Here is a 15,200-nt window from a genome sequence, read left to right as displayed (position 1 = left end):
TTGCTTGTAAGAGGTAACAAGTGATAACGGGACATACGAATGTATGGTATGATATGTTTTGTTTTGTATAATGATTGTTAGCTAATTAACTACCTGCACCTGTGGTTTACCTCATGTTCTGTTTTACAGCAAGCCACTGCCGTATTTTATCGACTGTGTTTTATATATTTACAATTTCATCCTAAACCTAGACCCAAGTTATTAATACAGAATAAAAAAAAACCAAAAACAAAAGTTCGTGTCCTGTGCTGCTCCATTTCGCCAGGCTACACATTTTGGTACCAGGAGTGGGGTCTGTTAGCTTGGAGTTTCTCAGGCTTGGAAAAGTTACATAAAATACGGCAGTGGGGGAAGAGCGGTGTGGTGCCAAGTGGACCTGGAGACGGACGGAGAGTGCTGCCTGGGGTTGCTAAGGAGGACCAGACCAGACAGACGGGATCCAGAGGGCGCCAGGACCAATCTGGGAGAGGACCCATCAAGGCACCGAGGAGGGACACCATTGGAGAAGAATCGTCGCAGCGGCCATCTCATTCAGTGACTGTCAGGGACTTGTGAACTGAGTCAAAATGTTAGACCCTCCTGAGGAGGCGGTTGGAGCTCACAATTCGGATGGTGAGGACAATACCTCTAGTGTGGGTGAGGGCAACCAGATAGATCAACTCAAGGCACAGATTTCAGAGTTGAAAAAAAACCATGACCAAGCAATGGCAATTATTGCCACTCTAGGTAATGGGGCAACCAAGTCATATGTGTATGTACCCAGAGAGCGTCAGATCCAACCATTCAGTGGTGAGGTATCCAAAGATAGTCGTTCAGTTGATGAGTTCATTGAAGAGGTTGAAAGTGTACTACGAGCTAGAGATCAGACTCCTGCAGAGCAGGTAGATTTCATTCGATCTTTGTTGAGGGGGGCAGCCCTACAGGAAATTAGGTTACGGTTGGGTGGAGAGTCTAAGCAGCCCAGTGACCTGTTCAGTTACCTAAGGGGGGCTTTCACCGAAAAACGCAGTGAGTCCCAGCTGTTAGAAACTTTCTATGGACGCAAGCAAGAAGAGGGTGAAGATTTCCGAGAATACTCACATGCACTCTCTCAGATTATTAGAACTTTGGTAAAGCAATCACCTGATGCTGTGCCGGACACAAAACGGGTTGTCAGAAACAGATTTGTTGATGGTGTTAGAGATCCCTCACTCCGGAGAGAGTTGCGCAAGTTTGTACGAGACAACCCCCAGTCTACCCTGTTCGATGTACGTGAGGAAGCTGTCTGATGGTCCTTAGAAGACCAGCCCTGTAGCACTAAAGTTGCAAAGAGCAAGAATGTAGTGTGTGACAGTACGGGGAGGGATCTTCAGTGTTCTGCCATTGGGGTACCAGGCAGCCAGGCTGTCACTTTACAGGATGTTCTTAAAGTGGTGGCGGAACAGGGTAAAGCTATCGGGGAACTAACAGAGGCAGTACGGGGTCTTGCTCTACAGAAGGAAAACACGGGTAATGACAAGGTTGGGAAACCTAGAGCCAAGCCAAAGTTCACTGATGAAGGTCAGCCTATTTGCTTTAAGTGTAACGGGGCGGGGCACATTGCCAAACAGTGTCCTCAGAAGCACGAGGTAGCAAACACATCCACCAATGCTGGCTGGGGTGCAGGAAAACTAACTCCCTCGATTGCCATGAGCCGGGCAATGCGAGGAAAACCTGCAGGCTCTCAGAACAGTACTGGTATTCGTGACAGATTTCTTGACCGTGCAGTAGGTAAATGTCCAGTAGTAGATCTCAAGATTGGGGGGGTTACTGCTAACTGTTTACTGGATACCAGGAGCCAAGTCAGCACTATTACTGAAGTTTTTTTCAGAGAGCACTTACTTGGGAGGGATGAGGATATGCTGCCTACAACCGGGTGGCTTAAGATCACTGCCGCCAACGGGTTGGACATTCCCTACTTGGGCTACCTTGAGTTAGACGTTGAAACTATGGGCATAACCTTACCCGAATGTGGTTTCCTGGTAGTCAAAGAGCATCAGCAGTCACAGCCTGCAGCACCAGGTCTTATTGGTATGAACATCATCAGCCGATGCAGACAACTAGTTCATGCTGAGTTTGACACTACTCTAGGGGGAAAGTTGGATTCAGATTGGAGGGAAGCATTTCAGCAAGTACAACAGTGTAACATCACTCCAAAGTCATCTTCTGTCCGTGTAGCTGGTAGGGGTGCTGTACATGTGCCTGCGTCTTCCATAGCTACAGTCTATGTAAAGGGACTTAAAACTCAGTCAGGTGGCAGCACTAAAATGCTGTTGGAGCCAGGTAACACACCATTGCCAGGTGGCCTGGTAGTTGTCCCCACTCTAGTTGAATCAAAGGGACATTTATTTCCAGTGCAGGTGGTAAATTTCTCTGAGGAGGATGTGTGGTTAAGCCCCAGGACCAGGCTTGGTATTCCGACTCAGGCAGAGTGTGTAGACAAGGACTCCTGTGAGGTGCGATTTCAACGCATCTCCGCTGACACAGAGGAAGTAACTGTTGGCAGAAAAGAAGGACAGATGACAGACCAAGACATTCAGTTGCTTTTGGACAAACTACACATAGGTGGCACACAGGGCCAACAAGCAGAGTTAGGTGCACTTTTAGCCAGGTATTCGGAAGTATTTGCTTTTAAGGATGAGGACCTAGGCTACACTGATAAAGTTGAGCATGAGATTAACTTGGTAGATGACGCACCAGTTACAGAGCCATACCGTCGTATCCCACCTACACTGTACAAAGAGGTGAGGGACCACATCACTAAGCTTTTAAGAAAGCGTGTCATCCAGGAGAGCAATAGTTCATACGCTTCACCCATAGTGGTAGTTCGTAAGACTGATGGAGACATATGACTATGTGTTGACTTTAGGAAACTAAACTCAAAAACCAGACGTGACGCATTTCCTTTGCCCCGCATTGACGAGAGTTTTGATGCCCTTCATGGTGCAAAGTTCTTCTCGACCATTGATCTTGCAAGTGGGTACCACCAGGTTGCTGTTCGTGAAAGTGACAGGCCTAAGACTGCTTTTACAACTCCTTTTGGCCTTTTTGAGTACCTGTAATGGACCTGCGACTTTTCAACGACTTATGCAAGCGACTATGAGCGACTTAGTGTTCCACATCCTATTAGTGTATTTAGATGACATCCTTGTGTTCTCTCAGACCTTCCCGGACCATTTAGAGAGGCTTGAGACAGCTCTAAGACGACTGAAAGAGACAGGTTTGAAAGTAAAGCTTGAAAAGTGTCACTTCCTGCAGCAGGAAGTCAGGTTCCTTGGGCATCAAATTTCAGGGGAGGGTATAGGGACAGATCCAGAGAAAATTGCCGCCGTAAAGAAGTGGCCGGTCCCCAGTACAGTCAAAGATCTGAGGTCATTTCTTGGTTTCTGTAGTTATTACAGGAGGTTCATTGAGGATTTTTCTAAACGAGCTGGCCCTCTCCATGACGTAGTCAATGCATGCCTTAGGGAAGACAGCCCAGCAAAAGCAAAACGGTTGTTTGAAGGTTCATGGACAGCTGCGTGCCAAGCTGCTTTCGAACAGCTGAAAGAAAAGCTGATCAGTGCTCCAGTGTTAGGTTACGCAGATTTCGCTCAGCCTTTTATTGTAGAGACGGATGCCAGTAACCTAGGATTAGGTGCCATCCTCCACCAGCAGCAGAGAGATAGGAAGAGAGTGATAGCATATGCCAGTAGGAGGCTCCGTAATGCTGAAAGAAATGACAGAAACTACAGCAGTATGAAACTAGAGCTCCTCGCCCTCAAATGGGCTGTTTCAGAGAAATTTCGAGGTTACCTTCTAGGTTCCAAGTTCACTGTCATAACAGATAACAACCCCCTGTGTCACCTTTCTACAGCTAAGTTAGGTGCTGTTGAGCAAAGATGGGTGGCTCAGTTAGCTGTTTTTGACTTTGACGTCAAGTACCGCCCAGGCCGCTGTAATGCAGCAGCAGATGCCCTCTCTAGGCAGCCGTTAGCAGGGGAGCCCGAGTCAGACAGTGGGGATGCAGACTATGATGGTTGTGTGGCCATATGTAATGTCACTCACAAGGGAACAGCTCTAGGACCAGACTTAGGGACAGCAGGAGTCAAGTGCTGTAAAGTCAGACAGATCCGTGTTTCGGACGCAGAAGAAAGTACTGAGCGTAGTGAGTTGCAGGGTAACACACCAACACTTCCCGGTTACTCTAAAGAGGAACTACGTAAGTTTCAGGACACAGACCCCACCCTCAGCGTGTTTAGGAAGTTTTGGGGTGAGCAGCGAAGGCCAACTTACAAGGAGAGGTCGCAGTTATCCAAGCTAGTATTATCCACGTTAAAGCAGTGGCCCCGTATCTGTGAGCAAGATGGTTTGTTGTACTGTGTAATCGAGGATGTCCATGTTGGTGAATGTCACCAGCTACTACTGCCCTCTTGTTTGAAAGAAGTCGTGCTTGAAGGTGTGCATGATCGTATGGGCCATCAGGGAATAGAGCGCACACAGAACCTTTTGAGACAGAGATGTTTTTGGGTTGGGATGTATGAGGATGTGGAACAGTGGGTCAAGAAATGCGAGAGGTGTGTTTTGACAAAAATGTCCCACCCCAAGATACATGCCCCTATGAAATCATTTCTAGCCTCCCGGCCCCTTGAAGTAGTTGCTGTAGATTTCACCATGCTGGAACCGGCCTCCGATGGTCGTGAGAATGTGTTAGTGGTGACCGATGTTTTCACTAAATTCACACAAGCCTTCCCTACTCGGGACCAAAAGGCTGATACCACGGCAAAAGTCCTTCTCAAAGAGTGGTTCATGAAGTATGGGGTCCCAGAAAGATTGCATTCAGACAGAGGTCGAAATTTTGAGAGTGAAATCATTGCCGAGCTGTGTAAGCTTTATGGTGTAAAGAAAACCCGCACTACCCCACACCACCCAGAAGGAAATGCTCAATGTGAGAGATTCAACAGATCTTTACATGATCTTTTGCGTACACTGCCTCCAGAAAAGAAGCGCCGCTGGCCTGAGCACTTATCTGAGTTGGTGTATGCCTACAATGTAACACCCCATGCTACGACTGGCTACTCACCGTACTATCTGCTTTTCGGGGTTCATCCACACCTTCCTGTAGATGCTTTATTAGGTCAGGAGCAAGTGTTAGACAAGAAACATGAGTGGTTGGTTGTCCACCAAGAGCGTTTGAAGGAGGCACATGCAAGGGCAAGAGAGTACACTGAAAAGAAATCAGCTCAAAGAATTGAACTTAACAAAGACAAAGTGTACTGTCCAACCATTGAGGTGGGTCAGTTGGTATACTTACGACACAGGCCTTTGGGTAGGAACAAAATTCAGGATGCTTGGGGTCCTACTGTGTACAGAGTGGTGGAGGTACAGGGCACTACACATGCAGTTGAGCCTGTAGAGGGCGGTCCTTTAAAAAGGGTCCATAGAGTTAATCTTAGGCCATGTGTTACCCCTGTCCCTGAGCCTAGGCGGACGAGAACCAAGTCCCCTGTCACCGTACCCCCTGTCACTCTTTTGACAGAATCATTGCCAGAGCCCTCTGATACTGAGTTTGTTGTGGTAGAGGAAGTCACCTATCCAGAGTTAACTCAGGAGGAAAAAGTAAACAATGATCCTGTTGGTAACGCCCAAGATGTACAGGAATCAGAGGCTGTTTCTGAGCCAGAGCATTCAGATCCTTCTGAGTGTGGGACTGAGGTTGAGGTACCCATTCCGGCTCCTCGCAGAACTAAAAGAGCCAATGCTGGGGTAAACCCTAACCCATACCATTTGCCTCAGTCAGCCTGTAATGCAGTCTCACTCAGTCCTGAGGTGTTCTCTCATGTTTTATCGAGTCTGGGTACTGCCTTTTTTCGAGAAGCTGTAAAAGAAGTGAAAAACGGGTGCTAAGTCACCGAGGACGTTGACTTTAAAGCAGGGGAGAATGTAGCCAAGTGGGAAAATGCAGTGAATATTTAAGTCCACTAGATGGCGCGGTTCATTTTCCCCTTTAGAATTTGAAAAAAGGAGAAAAGGGTTATGGGTAGGGCCATGTGATGCCAAAGGAACCTCCCCTTTCTTCACAGCCTCCATTTTCTAGATCCAGCGTGAGGGATGTGCTCTGAGGAGAGCTGGGGTGAATATGACTTTTGAAATGAACTTAGTCTGCGTAAAGTACAACTAAAACAGCATTTAGTGCAGCCAGACATAGTTTTAAAGTGATATTGTTTCCCAAATCACTCGATATCACGGGGATGCTTGCAGATTGTCCCACCATGTGCTGGTGTTAACCTTTGTTAAAATTGTTGTTGAGTCCTTGGGGCTACGTTTCGAACAAGTTTAATACTTTCTGTTTGCTTGTAAGAGGTAACAAGTGATAACGGGACATACGAATGTATGGTATGATATGTTTTGTTTTGTATAATGATTGTTAGCTAATTAACTACCTGCACCTGTGGTTTACCTCATGTTCTGTTTTACAGCAAGCCACTGCCGTATTTTATCGACTGTGTTTTATATATTTACAATTTCATCCTAAACCTAGACCCAAGTTATTAATACAGAATAAAAAAAACCCAAAAACGAAAGTTCGTGTCCTGTGCTGCTTCATTTCGCCAGGCTACACATATAAGAACTTGGACCAAGGAGGCTGCAGGGCGCCACCGCATGGGATGCAGCACTAGAAGTTAACTATACGTAGACCTCGACTGTACCAGGTACCAGCATCGATATGGAGCCACCTGTACCATCACAAGTTAGAGAGTAATCAGCCTATGAACACACACCAAGAATTGGAAGATGCATCACCCTCAGTCATTGAGAAGTCACAGGCGTTTTAGACTCAATGTCCAAACAGAGGGAATGGAAGGTGTGGAGATCCATTGGCCTAGCATCAAAGAGCGTGCCAAGCTACAATGTAAGACGGGATGGAAAAGAAGAAGACGAAAAAGAGGAAGCAAAGAGAAGAGATGGATTGCCAAGATTGATGATATGCTGGGTGTAAGATTGTCTGCACTGCAATCCACCATGGAGGCAATGTAAACCAACATGATGGAAACCTCGGTGACCAAGGGCCTTAGCAGCACAGCAGAAACATTCCAAACTCCAAACTGTTCTAATGGTGGCTCTATTTCCACATTGGGTCTATTATCCAAGGAGTGCTATGGTCAGGACATTCCTGTAGAGAGGTTGCAGTCAGCTGTGAGACAAGGTATCTCTGACGATATGGAAGTACAATAGTTTACCTTCGACAGGTCACTATCAACCATGAGCAATTGTCTCACCACTGTTTATGGGACTCGGCAGGTGCTCGTCTCTAGAAAAGCGAAGGCTGCGGGGGTGACCCAATAGAGGTCTTTAAAATTATGAAGGGGTTTGATAGGGTAGACGTAGAGAAGATGTTTCCACTTGTGGGGGAGACCAGAACTAGGGGCCATCAATATAAGATAGTCACTAATAAATCAAATAGGGAATTCAGGAGAAACTTCTTTACCCAGAGAGTGGTGAGAATGTGGAACTCGCTACCACAGGGAGTGGTTGAGGCGAATAGCAGAGATACATTTAAGGGGAAGTTTGATAAACTCATGAGGGAGAAAGGAATAGAAGGATATGTTGATGGGGTGAGATGAAGAGGGGTGGGAGGAGGCTCGTGTGGAGCATAAACACTGGCACGGACCAGTTGGGCCGAATGGCCTGTTTCTGTGCTGTGAAAGTAGGGGTCTCCAGAGGTAGGACATTGTAACTCAAGTTAGCGGTTTGTCCCTGATGTCACGAGACCCTGACCATCTTTTAATGCCCAGTCACAAAATACAGTGAGCCTTAAATGCGAAGGTAAAGGTGTCTTTTCCCTTTGACTGATCGGCTAGCTGTTTCCAGCTTTTTCAGCTTTTTCTTCCGTATCTGTAATGAGCTGTCCACAGTGAATTTTCAAGCCATTCCTCGCCATGTTACTCCACCATCGCGGAACGCTGCTGATCCCTCCACTATCCCCTTCCGCACAATTGCAAGTCATCACAAGGCTATCACAATTCAAATGGCTAATATGTAATTCCTGGGCATATTGGCCCAGAAATTCGGGTCCCCACGGGTGAGTATGCACTGGATACTCGCGTAGGCCCAACGAAAGTGCCGGTTTCGTGCATGCACTGCGCATGCGCGGGAAACCGGAACTTCCGTTCCCTTGAAAGAAGGGGTTGACAGGTGGAACGCGTGCACCGGAGAGGCAGCGTGTGCGCATCGAACTTACGTTTTTTTTGCAGGTCTCTCCGGGAGGGTAAGTCTCCAGCAGTTACACTTTTAAAAAGCAGGCGCAAGGCCTGCTTTTAACAAGGTAAGTGGTGAATTAATTAAAATTAAAACATTTTTTCCCACAGGTTTATTATTTTTAAATACTTTAAAGAAAGGTAAGTTTATTTTTAGCCCCGTTAGAAAATGTAATTAATTTTTTCAAAAATTTAAATTATTGTTTAAAATAGTTATTTCATGTAATTTATAGTTATTTTAAAAATGTGATAAAAAAAAAATGTATTTGAAGTTTTAGTGATGTTTTGGGGCTTATAGTATTTATAGTTTTGACAGCTCTTCCTGTCAAATTTATAAATGGGCATTTCCCTGCTACCATTGGCTCTCCATGGCCCACGTGATCCCAGGGGACACTTTGAACTAACTGCGCCCCTGGGACACGCAAGCACTGCGCGCCGGCAGTTGGAGGAGACCCAGGATCTGAATCCCACGCGGGCCCACAGCTCAACGGCTGGCGCGCTAGGTAAGTGCAGGTCGGGGGCTTTCACCCGCGGGAAGCCTCCGACCCGAATTTCTGGGCCATAATATCTCAAGACACTGCGGCCCGGATTTTTTGGCGGCCTATGACGGCGTTCGCAAGCGTAAGGGCCCCGCAAGTTCCCGGTCTCCGTGTGCGATGTGCAGGTGTGAAAACCCGGAACTTGCGATCTGTCAAGTTTCAGCTCGATACATCGTCCGCATCCCCGGGAAATGGACGTTTGCCGGCGGGGAGTCGGGGCTATTTGTCCCAACTGACTGCCCAGCGAATGCCAAGGAAACCCTTCCACCTGGTAAAAGCAGGCGTAGAGCCTTCCTTTACCAGCGCATTTTAAAAAATCGTTTAAACATTCAAAAACCTTTAAAATTAGGTTATTTTTGGCCCCTTTAAAAATGTTTAAATTTATTTTTCAAAAATTAAATTTTTGTTTTAAATGTTTAATTAAATTGTATTTTAATTAATTTTGAACCTGTGGTGATTTATTTTTATTTTGGTTGTGTGAAATTGTATTTTTTTGGCCAATTCCTGTACTGCTCACGGGGATTCCGTACGTAAATGGAATCTCCGTAAGCATAATGGGAATCCCCCTTTGTGATTGGTTGGGCCAGCCCACGTGATCCCAGGGACGCTGGCGAACCGCCGGCACCCCCGGGGATCCGTGGGCCTTTACGCAGGCCCACGCCCGCAGGCCCAGGAGCGCGAGTCTTCGAAGGTCTGGAGCCATCAGGTAGGTGCGGAGTATTCTTGCGGCTCGGAGACGGTGGCCTCCGACCGCAATTTCAGGTCCTGTGTGTATAAGATTCTGGTTCCTAAGAGAATTGGTCCACTCATAGAATTGCCATTTTGCCACGAACACAGGATAAAAATATTGGGAGAAGCCAGAACTGTAAACATGAGTATCTTAGAACATAGGAACAGGAGGAGGCCATTCAGCCCCTCGAGCCTGTTCCACCATTCAATGAGATCATGGTTGAGCTGCGACCTAACTCTATATACCCGCCTTTGGCCCGTATCCCTTAATACCTTTGGTTAACAAAAATCTATCAATCTCAGATTTAAAATTAACAATTGATCGAGCATCAACTGCCGTTTGTGGAAGAGAGTTCCAAACTTCTACCACCCTTTGTGTGTAGAAGTGTTTCCTAATTTCACTCCTGAAAGGTCTGGCTCTAATTTTTAGACTATGCCCCTAGTCCTAGACTCCCCAACAGCAGAAATAATTTCTCTCCGTCTAGCCTATCTGTTTCCCTTAATATCTTGAAAACGTCGATCAAATCACCCCTTAACCGTCTAAATTCCAGGGAATACAACCCTAGTTTGTGTAATCTCTCCTCGTAACTTAACCCTTGGAGTCCGGGTATCATTCTGGTAAACCTACGCTGCACTCCCTCCAAGGCCAATATATCCTTCCTAAGGTGTGGTGCCCAGAACTGCTCCCAGTGCTCCAGGTGTGGTCTAACCAGGGCTTTGTACAGCTGCAGCATAACTTCTACCCCCTTGTACTCTAGTCCTCTAGATATAAAGGCCAGCATTCCTTTTTGATTATTTTCTGTACCTGTTCATGACATTTTAATGATCTACGTACATGGACCACCAAGTCCCTTTGGACCTCCACTGTTTTTGCCTTTTCACCATTTAGAAAGTACCCTGTTCTATCCTTTTTCGGTCCAAAGTGGATGACCTCACATTTGCCTACATTGAAATCCATTTGCCACAATTTTGCCCACTCACTTAATCTATTAATTAATTAATCTATAATCTGTAGCTGTATCTATAATCTATAGCAATATAATTAATCTATAATCTGTAGCAGTGTCAGCCGTGGCCCAGTGGGTGGCCCTCTCTAGGTGGGAGGGGCTAGGAGTGAGCCAGGTGTGACTGGTTGCCTAATTGCAGCTGGGTGTTGGAGGGAGTTTTGTAAAAAGTTGGTGGAGGGTTTTGGGGTGTTGTTTTCAGGTTTTAGGGCCTTTTTGGCCCACAAAAAACAGCCAGATGGCTGCTGAGGGGTCCGGAGTGCCGGGCCCCTTAGAGGACAATATTCCCGAGAGGAATTTTATTCGGGAAGAAACTGTGGTGGGAAGGGGAAAGAAAAGGCCCAAAGATTTGGGCCGGGACCTCAGGAGGTTTGGTGAAGAAAATACGGTGGTGGTGCAATGTGACGATAAGAAGATTCGAGCCTGGGATATAATTCAGGCGGTTCATGAGGACTGTGGTGAGGGAAGCTGTTTTGTCTGCCGACCAAAACCAAATGTGGGATTTGAGATGACGGTCGGTGGCCGTGAGGAGGTGGAAAAACTGCTGCTCGGTCTGAAAGTTGGGGCGAAATTCTTGGAGGTGACTCTGCTATATTCAGAGGAGGTGGTGGTTTCATTTTTGAACTTGCCTGTGTACATCGAGGACGAAGTGCTGAGCAAAAAGTTGGAGTCGTGGGACATTAAAATCTGTTCCGAAATAAAGAGGAGGTACTATCCGGGAACACTGGTAGCAGACGGAACCCGGTATGTAAAGGTGCAGTTCCCAGAGGGGGTAAGGTCTTTGCCGTACAGTATGAAGTTCGAGACACTGGAAGGGGTGCAGTACTTTTGTGTGCTGCACGATAACCAAGTAAAGGTGTATTACTATTGTCTGGGACATGACCATCTCGTAAGAAACTGTCCTGATTTGTATTGTTACAATTGCGGTGAGTCGGGACATATCGCGCGGAGCTGCAAGGCAGAGAGCTGTGGGGTGTGTCGTAAAGGCCCCACCCGCTGTGAGTGTGTGGCAGAAGGGAGCGAAATGAGTGATGAGATGGGAGAAGGAGCGGGAGAGGAGTGTGGAATGGCCGGAGGTGCGGTGCAGTCGGAGGACACAGCCGGTAAAATGAAGGAAAAAAGAGCACAGGAAGAGGCTGAGGATGGCGGAGCGGAGATGGAGATGGCGGAAAACACGACGAGGGTTGTGGAGGGGAACAAAGACAGCAGCGGGCAGCGAGGGTCGAGTGCAGACTCGAGCCTTAGTGCAGTTCGGCTCCCCCTGGGGAGTCTGGTATCTGCGGGGGGAGAGGAGGCAGGAGCGGGGTGTGTGGTGGAAGTGAGTGCTCCGGGGAGAGGCGGGGAGTCGGATATTTTGGTGAGTGGGAGGGGGCAGGACGGGGGCGAGAGTACAAGAGGCAGGAGCCTTAAAGGGACAGCAGGTTGGGATCGGCGAGATAGAGCCGTCAGAAGGGAACAATTTAGGTGCACCATTGTCCCATGGAGTGAGGGAACAAGGTGCAAGGGTCAGAGGTGGAGACGTGGTCGAAGGGGGCGGCACAGTGGGAGAAACTGCGATAGCAGGAAGACTCTCTATGGGAGATGAAGTATCTGACGGGGAGCAGGATTATGTATCGGACAGGGAGCAGGCACAGGGGGTTGCAGAAGAGCTTGAGTGTGAGGAATTAGAGGGGGACAGAGACATGGAAGTCGGAGATGGGGTGGCATCATGTGGCAAGGGAAAGGTTAGTGAGGGGCAGAAGGAGGGAGAAAGGGCAGCTCCTGGGTCCAAACTTAAAGCAAGGAAGAGGCTGAAACAGGAGGGGAAAAAGAGCCGGAGGCTGCAGGAAAAAGCAACAGCTGCCCGAAAAGTTGAGAAGGAGCATGAGAGGAGGGAAGAGCCAGAGATTAAATGATGGGGAGATTATTGGGCATACTTCCCTTCTTTGGAGCCATGATTACATTGGTCTCGATTTAATGTGAACGGACTGAGGGGTGAGAAGGAATTGCAGCAGTTGTTGCAGGGTTTTAAAGGCACGGGCTTGTTGTGTCTGCAAGAAACCTTTTGGGATGAGGATATTCTAGAAAGAGTTCAGAAGGTTTGGAAGGGAGAGGTGTTTGCAAGTTGTGCAAACAATAACCGTAGAGGGGTGGCTGTTTTGGTGAGTCCGTCCATAGAAGAGAACGTTGCCTTGGTGGACAAGGACACTGAGGGGAGATTTTTACGGCTAAGGGTAAAATTGGAGGGATTTAATTGTGATCTCTTTAATATCTATGCACCGAACGACCATTGCAAGCGTCGCGAGTTTTTTCGGGGTTTATTCACTGAAGTGGCAGAGGTGGCAAATCCTTGTATAGTGGGGGATTTTAATGTATTTTTTATCTTGGATGGACATTTCAGCCCAGATGACCTTTAAAGATGATAGCTCCAGAGGGATGATTGTAAAAATGATGGCAAATTTAAATTTGAGAGACTTATGGAGGGACTGGAACCCCATAAAAAGGGAGTTCTCCAGAGCAGGTTGGGTGGGTGATGTTTTAAAACAGAGCCGAATAGATTTTGTGTTAATGTGGGAAGGGTTAAGTTCGGAGGTGATGGAGATTTATTATAAAAAGTATTTTTTAGTGATCACTCGGCTTTGGTTCTTAGAATTAGGAACAGCAGAGTTAAGATCGGTTCAGGGGTGTGGATTTTAAACAATCAATACCTGAAAGAAAGTGCTTATAAAGAAGGGATTATAAATATAATAAAGAATGCTCGGAAGGAACTTTTTTGTTCTTGAAAGAAAGAAAGAAAGAAGGAAGAGTTTGGTGGGACAATTTCAAATATGAGGTAAAAGGTTTTTCGGTACGTTATGGGGAAAAAGAGGGCGGCAGGTAACCGGCATCGAGAAGAGAATATAAACAAAAGGTTTACGGATGTCTGTAAAGCAGTTGACGGAGGGGATAAGGGAGCTGAGACTAAGTTCTGGGTGCTAAAGTAAGAGTGGGAATTATTGCAAGCTGAAAAATGCAAGGGGGCCATTCTCCGTGCAAATGCTAGAGATGCATTGGAGGGCGAAAGATGCACTAGATATTTTCTGGAGCAAGAGAAGCTGCGACAGAGATTATCATTAATTGAAGAGTTGAAGGTTGGGGAGAAGATCATTCATGAAAGGGAGGAGATTTTTGAGGCGGCTAGCAGCTTTTATCAAGAGCTATATACAAAAGAAGACATTTCCAATTTGGAGATGGAGAAGGTTACTGCTTTTATTGAAAAGGGTTTAAAGGAGGATGAGAGAAGCATGTGTGATAAAGAAGTAGGATTAGCGGAAATAAAAATAGCAATAAGTGGAATGAAGGGGGGGGGAAAGCCCAGGGTCCGATGGACTAAGTGCAGAATTTTATAAGGAATTTTTTGAGATTTTAAGTCCATTGCTCTTAGAAGTTTTTAAGGAAATTAATATTGAGGGAAGCCTGCCCCCATCTATGAGGAGAGGTATCATAAGCTTAGCTTATAAAAATAAAGGGGATAGATGGGATCTGAAGAATTGGAGGCCCATCACACTATTAAATGTGGATTATAAGATCTTGGCGAGTTTTATGGCAAATCGTTTGAAGGAGGTGTTACCGGAGATAGTTTGGCCCTCTCGGTCCTATGGAGTCATAGGCCGGGACATCGCAGACTCTGTGGTCTCAATCCGAGATGCGATAGAGCTCATGGAAGAGAGTGGGAGGGAGGCTTATGTATTAAAGATAGATCAAGAGAAAGCTTTTGATAGGGTCTCGTGAGTTTTTATTGAAGGTTTTGGAAGCATTTGGTTTCAAGGAAAATTTTATTCAGCGGATAAGGATTTTTTATTCAAACATATTTAGCTGTGTTAAATGTAATGGTTTTTTATCTAAGTATTTTCCAATATAGAGATCAGTGAGACAGGGTTGTCCCCTGTCCCCATTGCTGTACACATTGGTAGCAGAACCATTGGCTATGATAAATTGACCCTTAGTGTTAGGGGGATTAAATACGTGGGGTTACGGGGATAGGGTGGGATATGTGTTGGTGTAGGGGTTACGGGGATCGGGTGGGATATGTGTCGGTGCAGGCTCGATGGGCCGAAATGGCCTCTATCTGCACTGTGGGGTTTCTGTGATTAGGTTACATGATGCGAAAGAAACAAGGTGTAGTTGGGATTGTGGTACCCAGTTCTGGGCTGGTGTCGGTGATACACCAATATGCAGATGACACAACCTTAACATTGAGAAATGGGGAGTCAGTGAGGAAAGCTATGGAGGTAGTGGAGGAATATTGTAGAGCTTCAGGTGCCAGAGTGAATTACAGTAAGTCCCAATGCCTGGTTGCAGGGAGGGGTTGGGGGTATGTCCCTTTAAGGTGGTGGAGGTTTTGGAAGTTCTGGGGGTGCATATGGAGTGCAAGAAAGATAGGGAAGAAGTGGATCGATTAAATTGGGAACCGAAGGTTATGAAAATTAAAAAGATTTTGGGAAGGTGGGAAAGAAGGTGGTTGAAAGTGCAAGGAAGAGCGACAGTGGTGTCTGCTCTCCTGCTATCTAAGCTATGGTACTTATTGACGGTGGAGGATATTCCTGAGTGGGCAGAAAAGTCCATCCGAGAGGCTTGTGTGAGGTTTTTATGGGAAGGGAAACCAGCCTTGGTGGCTTACAATACCATCATTGGACAGAGAAATCAGGGAGGAC

At 46.6% G+C, this 15,200-nt stretch overlaps 1 protein-coding gene across 1 annotated transcript in view; it reads right to left on the bottom strand.

Moving 5' to 3' along the window:
- The window catches only part of LOC147111437 (solute carrier family 15 member 1-like), an 88,746-nt gene that overhangs the window by 35,819 nt on the left and 37,727 nt on the right, over window positions 1-15,200 (bottom strand). The window lies entirely within an intron of this gene.

This window comes from Somniosus microcephalus, chromosome 10 (genome assembly GCF_052327205.1).
Source record: "Somniosus microcephalus isolate GS21.2 chromosome 10, FLI_Smic_1.0, whole genome shotgun sequence".
In the NCBI taxonomy this organism is placed as follows: domain Eukaryota; kingdom Metazoa; phylum Chordata; class Chondrichthyes; order Squaliformes; family Somniosidae; genus Somniosus; species Somniosus microcephalus.
Note: the sequence above shows the minus strand (reverse complement) of the source record. Positions and strands in the feature narration are given on the sequence as shown.